General features: G+C 41.2%; 3 non-coding genes across 3 annotated transcripts; all 3 read left to right on the top strand.

Moving 5' to 3' along the window:
* The first annotated feature begins 6,803 nt into the window (after positions 1-6,803).
* Positions 6,804-6,922, top strand: LOC135723471 (5S ribosomal RNA). The gene has a single exon (XR_010523175.1). It is a non-coding gene; the product is annotated as a 5S ribosomal RNA (ribosomal RNA).
* Positions 6,923-7,047: 125 nt separating this feature from the next.
* LOC135723859 (5S ribosomal RNA) lies at positions 7,048-7,166 on the top strand. Its single transcript, XR_010523543.1, has one exon. It is a non-coding gene; the product is annotated as a 5S ribosomal RNA (ribosomal RNA).
* Positions 7,167-7,291: 125 nt separating this feature from the next.
* On the top strand, positions 7,292-7,410 carry LOC135724719 (5S ribosomal RNA). The gene has a single exon (XR_010524380.1). It is a non-coding gene; the product is annotated as a 5S ribosomal RNA (ribosomal RNA).
* Positions 7,411-7,500: the final 90 nt, after the last annotated feature.

The following is a 7,500-nucleotide window of genomic DNA, read 5'->3' as shown; positions in this document are numbered from 1 at the left end:
TGGGACGGGTCCAACAATACTCTCCGTGCTTGCCTAAGTACAGACTGCTCATAGATGGACTGAAGGGAGAGCTTTTCAGTCCTCCCCATCACCTTCATAGCAGTCTGTACCAGGCGCTGTAATTTTGACTTAGATTGTGTGGAGAGATTGCCAAACCACGCCGTCATCCCATACCTAATAATACTCTCCATCACTGCCTGATAAAATAAAAACATAATGCTTTGACTGACTCCAAACACTCTTAGTCTGCGTAAGAAATACAGTCTTTGCTGTAAACGGGAACATACATAATCTACATGGTTATTCCAACTTAAACGGTTATCTAGGTGGATACCCAGATACCTGTATGAAGTGACCTGTTTGATCTCCTCCCTATGAATGGACAAGGGGGTATGATCCCCCACCAACCGAGGGTCAAACACCATCTCCTCAGTTTTTTTAATGTTAATGGTGAGATAGTTCTTGTCACACCATGCGACAAATTGTTTAACCTCTGAAAAATACAGGGATGTGTCAGAGTTCTGGTGAAGCAGACTAAGAATGGCGGTGTCGTCCGAGAATTTAAAAAACAGGTTGCCCGGGAGACTATTAGTACAGTCATTAGTATAAAGAGTGAACAGAACCGGTGAACTTACACAACCCTGAGGTGCACCCGTGCTGATACATTTTGATTTAGAAAGTGAATCATTAATCCTAACATTTTGGGTTCTGTCTGTTAAAAAGGAATAAAACCATTTAATAATAGATGAATTAACATGCATCATATTCATTTTCTGTAAGAGCAGGTGAGGCTGTAAGGTATTAAAAGCAGAACTAAAATCAATAAACAAAAGGCGTGCATAGGCCTTGGGATCCTCCAGGTGCTTAAGAGTTAGGTGAGTGATGCTATTAATTGCATCATCTGTACTCCTCCCCTGCCTATAAGCAAACTGGAGTGGATCTAGTACAGTGTTAACTTCAGATTTCAATATGGATACCATGTATTTTTCCAAACATTTCATGACAATAGAAGTTAAAACCACCGGTCTATAATCATTATTTCCTTTAGGACAGGGTTTCTTTGGAATGGGAATAATGGTCGATTTTTTCCAGAGGGCAGGGACCGTGTGGGAATCAACGGACCTCTGAAACACAGGGCACCACGCAGGGGTTAGCTCTGCAGCAAAGGTTTTAAGGAGAAAAGCAGAGATGCCATCCGGGCCTGCAGCTTTCTTTTTACATACATGGTTGAAAAGTGACTGAATTTTAAATGGATCAACCACTAGCCTAGAAGAGGGGTCAGTCGTTAATGACTGTAGAACATTATTACATTCCAAAGAATAATCCTGTGTATCAAACCTCAGAAAGAAATCATTAAATTCATCTGCTTTACTCTGCTCATCATATATTGTGAGACCCTTTCTATGTGTTGTCATATTCGTAACTGATTTCATGGAAACCCAAAGTTTTTTAGAGTCCATAGAGGCAAAATTCTGTTCTATAACATCCCTATGTTTCCTCCTTGCATCCCTTAACAAATGATTAAGCTCCCTTTGAACCGATTTCAGCCCCAACCTGTCACGGTTCCTAAAAGCCATTTTTTTTCCGGTTGATACAATCCTTTACCTCTCTGGTGATGTATGGCTTATTGTTAGGGTAGATTGTAATAACCTTCTTGGTGGCCACACAATCCTCACAGAATTTAATATACTCCGTAATAGTGTCAGTGGCCTCATCAATACCTAAACCGTGGAAAATGTCCCAGTCTGTGCAGAGAAATGAGCCCTTCAATGTCTCAATACTGTCATCAGACCATACAGTCACTGTCTTGGTTAATGGTTTACTGCTTTTCAAAACAGTCTTATATGTGGGTATCAGGTGGAGTGTATTATGGTCAGAATTTGACAAAGGGGGCTTTGAACTGGCCCTGTATGCATGTTTTATATTACCAAAGCATTTGTCCAACACGCTATTGTCTCGGGTGACGCACTTGACATATTGTTCGAATCCAGGAAGGAAAAGTTCCAATTTACAGTGATTAAAATCTCCAAGAATAAAAACCGGTGCTCCCGGAGTGCGTTGCAGTTGATGGTGAACACAATCTGCAACACGAGCTGCAGCTCGGGCCGCATTACCGCAGGGAGGCACATACGCTGAGCAAATTATAATATTGCCAAATTCCCTCGGGAGGTAAAAGGGTCTTAGAGAAATGCACAACAGTTCAATATCAGGGCTGCACACAGTCTCTCTCACAGAATAATTCCTGCACCAGCTGTCATTCACAAACACACAAATACCTCCTCCACGACGTTTCCCCGAAGTTCTATCCCTGTCTGCACGGACGAGGGAGAAACCTTCCAGCTCAATCAAGGAGTTGGGAATGTCTTCATGGAGCCAGGTCTCAGTTAATACCAGCAAGCCCGCCTCACGGTATTCAAAACATACCCTCATATTCATACGGAGCTCTTCCATTTTGTTTTTAAGAGAGCGAACGTTGCTCAAAATCATACCGGGCAGCGGAGGTCTACTGCCTCTCCGGCGTAAACGCTGTCGGGTCCCCCCGCGTCGACCTCTCTTTCGTAGTTTTCTGCAAAACGTCAGGTTTTTAAATAATTCGGGCAGGTTGAATAAATCCGCGGGCGGCGATGTTGTTGTTTTTGTGTAGCGAAAAGACAACAGCGTGTCTCTGGAGTAAATGAGTGGTAACCCGCCCTCCACGTGTGGAAAAGTTTGGCACATCCTAAAGAGTTGCCATAAAATCAGTGCCAGTAATAGTCCTTGTGCAAATAACGTCATGGTGCTCTTCTAAGACTGACAAAAACCAACCAAACAAACGAACAATAGAAGTAAAAAGCAGCTGCAACACACAAGCACACGAGTCCGGGTCGCCCGCAGAGCAGCGCCACCGGAAGCAATCTGTCTCTTGTACTGAATGTACTGAAGGCTAGAATCTTTGACTTGAATGTTTTATTAAGTATAATATGATGTCTGTCATGTAATGTAACAAACATAATGCTTTAATGAAAACAATAAAAAACAAGCAATGTAACACATGTTTTTGCTCATATCTATGTGAAGTATGAATTAATGCACTTTACAAATAAACTTGAGACTTTTAGTTACAATGTTTGCAAGATCACTGAAAAAATCTAAAAAGCTATATTAGGCTACTTGAACAAAGTGTAATTTGCTCATATCTGAGATATTATTCACTCTATTTGCCCTATTCACCCTCTAGAGAGCATGAAAAATGTACACATAAACGGCCTTAATGGAATTTTAGAAAAATACTGTATCTTTACCATACTGGTAAGTAATTCAGCCTCTGTTATACTCAATACAGTTTCATGTGACAGTCTTAACCTCTATTAAGTGGACAAATGGAGAACAAGAGAGAGGAATCATATGTTTGGAAACAATCTTTTTTTATTTGTTCAACAATATATATCTATAGAAATAAATAAACAACACAACAATAATAACACAGGTAACAAGGTAAACAGAATAGAATTTACATTAATTATTAAGTAATTTAGCAGAAAATAGCTAAATAGGTACTAATAAGTTATTATTTACAGGATTCTTATTAAGATTTATACATGCACACATTGAACAATATACAATATAAGTACAATCAGTGTTGGGGAAAGTTACTTTCCCCAATACTGTGTACAATATATACAAGGGGATGAAGTAAACTAGGTCTGATCCAGGTCTGAACCAGGTACAAACCATACCCCAGAAATCTGCTATTGTGATTTGGGGGATGTAGTTGGCTCTCTAATTGTTATTTTTCTTCATTTTTAGTTCCTCATCTACTACACTTTTGAAGTGTTTGAAACTGTTGAACACAACACCTTCAAAACCTGAAGTGGTGGACTTTCTAGTTGCTGGGCAATATGTAAATTTTTTTTGGCTACTTTTAGCAGCCTTGTCTTTGGACGGCGTGTACCTCTTACGCTGCCCACCACACTGGGGTACTTGGTAGGCCCCACAAGGCTTCGTGGATTTATGAGGCTTGATTGGTCTGGATGTCAGCGCAGGAGGCGGTGTGAAAGGTATGACCCCTTGACTGCTGGATGCCCCACAGAGCATCATGGATGATCCCTGTGGCTATGCAGGAACCACTACAAGGACAGGTGCTTTTGACGCTCTGGATAGGATGTACGTGACCACAGGGGGTTTAGGTTGAATGGGCCGGTTCACAAACTCTTCCACATCTATCCTGCAAAAATAAATCATACATACGATGATGAGTATATTTCATAAAAAATAATGGGTATGACTATCAATTTACATGGTTTGTTGTGTTTAAGTTTAAGCCATTCAGCTGATGAAGTCAGATATGTTCACATGTAAGCAACAAGGTACAAGAGGCTGTGCTGTATCGTGAATAAGTAACGGCTGAAGGGGTTGCAGGCACTCCGCTTCGTGTTACTTATTCACGACACAGCACTTGCCTCAAGTACCTTATTGCTTTTATAAAACAGTTACCACACAATATTAAAGTTAAACAATGTATTAGTGCAACTTTCATGAAGTTAAATCAGTAAAAGCATTTCTTCCGCTAGAAAAAATAGTCCCTGACCGTGAACAAGAACGTTCCAATGTGTAATATGCATGAAAGCTCAAATAAAAACAACAAACTGATCTCAAACTTTGTCTCATTCTATGTTTATGTTTATACGTGTGGTTGCTAAGGGTTTTACTCATAAACAACCCATAGTTGGCATGGCTCTGTTTGATGACAACAGCATCCCAGCGGTGCTGCCAGTGTCGGATGTCCAGTCTGATCACAGTGCCCTTCTGCACCCAGTCCCTGAACAGATTCTCCAGGAAGGACGAAGCACTGTCACAATAAAAATTTTCAGCATGTGTTCTTTTTTTTTTGCATTAAATGAATGACAAATATTATCAGGGTATATGTATGTGTTATTACCTACCGACAACAGTTGTTATCTGCATATATGACAGCAGGTGCAGGAGCCCTAGCTCGTTCAAAGTGGGCCATCAGACCTTTGGCCATACGTCTGTAGCACCCCTCAGACTCAGCTGCCACCACCACTGTGGTCAAGAACTGGCCCCACTCGTTCAGCACACTGGTGATATACTGCATGGTGCCCCGGTCATCACCATATATCTTCTTAAGGACCTGGAAAACACAAAGCAGAACATTCATTGGATAGTTTCTATCAATAACCTGTCTGCCCAATATAATTTATATGAATTACAATGCATGTACATTTTGTATCCATCACATTTGAACGCTGAACAGTGAGGCCAAAGTCCCTTTTTCAAAACAATAGGTTGGCTCAAGTCATTTTAAAGTGACTAAACAAATATTAAGTCTGCTGAACTTCATGAATTGATACAATACACATACCTTTTTTGTGCCATCAATGCAGAGGATTTCTCCAGACATCTTCTCCATCTCCATGATCATGTGCGCACGCCTCAGCACACGGGCACAAGGAAGGGGAGACTGGGGCAGAGGAGGGGTGTAAGTACCAGCAGCTTTGACAAAGGACAGGATGCTCTTCTGAGACGATGCAGATCCATCCGTACACTGCAGCTTGGCCTCTCCCTGCCTGTACAGACGGATGCATGGGTACAGGTGTTGTTTTTGGTGCCTGCTCAGATGCTGTTTCAGTGAGAAGCTTTTCCCACACACTTCACACACATGTTCCTTTGGAAAATGTGTTTTCCTTTGGAAAAAGCTGCATGTGCCGAGTCAGGTTGGACTTCACAGACAAACTCTTGTCACGCAATTGTGTCCCTCCACATCCATGATTTCTATCTGTTGTAATAAAACAGAAACATATTCAGATTGGTTTCTTCTTTTCAAACTGTACAGGGGACTAAACACTGGAAAACCAGGAGATGCAAAACATGTACACAAGTAACAGTACTGCTAATACTATTACCTAAAGTAGGAGTAAAAAGGTATTTTATTGATGTTATCAAATTTACTTTTTAATGTGATATTTCACATAATTAGCTGAAAGTTCAAAAGGTAATGGTTTTATAATTGTAGACTTTATTTTTGCTTGCCTTGTGTTTTCAGTGTTTTAACATGTTATTGACTGTTAATGGATTATCATATTGTACAGTATGTAGTCAGTCAATTCCAACAGGAAAAACTGGCATTAGTATTACTAGCAATAAGTAAAATCTACCTGTATTTGGATAGTAGTTTAGTCTTAATGTCCAGCCCTGATTGTGTTTGGGTATTTCCAAAGTATTTAATTTGAGTAAAATATTACAAAGACTCGAATAACTGCACTTTACGATACACGTTAGCAGTTAACTTAGATGGGCGACTATATTTTCTCTATTAAAGCTTTTAAAACTTTAATAACTTTGTAATTACTGCACGTAAATCCACGCGAATCCATACAAAAAACTGTTAGAAAGCATTTATATGAATATACTGGTAAATATACTGGACTTACCTCTTGTTTGCTGTAACCGATCTCAATCAAATGATGATAGTAGTGTTATTTACGTTTGTCACTCGCGTGATGCACTTAATATTCAAAGCAACGGCGCCATTTGATTGGTGGGTTGAGGAAGCGGCCTGCTCAACAGAGCTCAGTGATTGGTTGGTTGAGCAGCTCAACTTGCTCAACGGCGCTCAATGATTGGTCGGCATAGGGACTTGGAGGAGAGATCGCCTGGGAATACCAGGTGCTGTAAGCATTTAATTAATTAAATATTTATTTATGTCATTTTTACCCATGAATGCGTCCTTTCTGTAAGCGTTCTCCCATGGCATGGCGTTGCCACATTAGTTTTGAAGTGTCTGTCGATTCGAGTCCGCACTCGTTTACGGCCACACCACCCTGAGCACGCCCGCTCTCGTCTGATCTCGGAAGCCAAGCAGGGTCGGGCCTGGTTAGTACTTGGATGGGAGACCGCCTGGGAATACCAGGTGCTGTAAGCATTTAATTAATTAAATATTTATTTATGTCATATCTTCCCATGAATGCGTCCTTTCTGTAAGCGTTCTCCCATGGCATGGCGTTGCCACATTAGTTTTGAAGTGTCTCTCGAATCGAGTCCGCACTCGTTTACGGCCACACCACCCTTAGCACGCCCGCTCTCGTCTGATCTCGGAAGCCAAGCAGGGTCGGGCCTGGTTAGTACTTGGATGGGAGACCGCCTGGGAATACCAGGTGCTGTAAGCATTTAATTAATTAATTATTTATTTATGTCATTTTTTCCCATGAATGCTTCCTTTTTGTAAGCATTTACCGATGTCATGGCGTTGCCACATTAGTCTTGAAGTGTCTCTCGAATCGAGTCAGCACTCGTTTACGGCCACACCACCCTGAGCACGCCCGCTCTCGTCTGATCTCGGAAGCCAAGCAGGGTCGGGCCTGGTTAGTACTTGGATGGGAGACCGCCTGGGAATACCTGGTGCTGTAAGAATTTAATTAATTAATTATTTATGTCATTTTTCCCATGAATGCGTCCTTTCTGTAAGCGTTCTCCCATGGCATGGCGTTGCCACATTAGTTT

Source organism: Paramisgurnus dabryanus, chromosome 9, assembly GCF_030506205.2.
Source record: "Paramisgurnus dabryanus chromosome 9, PD_genome_1.1, whole genome shotgun sequence".
Lineage (NCBI taxonomy): Eukaryota > Metazoa > Chordata > Actinopteri > Cypriniformes > Cobitidae > Paramisgurnus > Paramisgurnus dabryanus.
The sequence above is the reverse complement of the archived record's forward strand: the minus strand, read 5'-3'. Positions and strand labels throughout refer to the sequence as shown.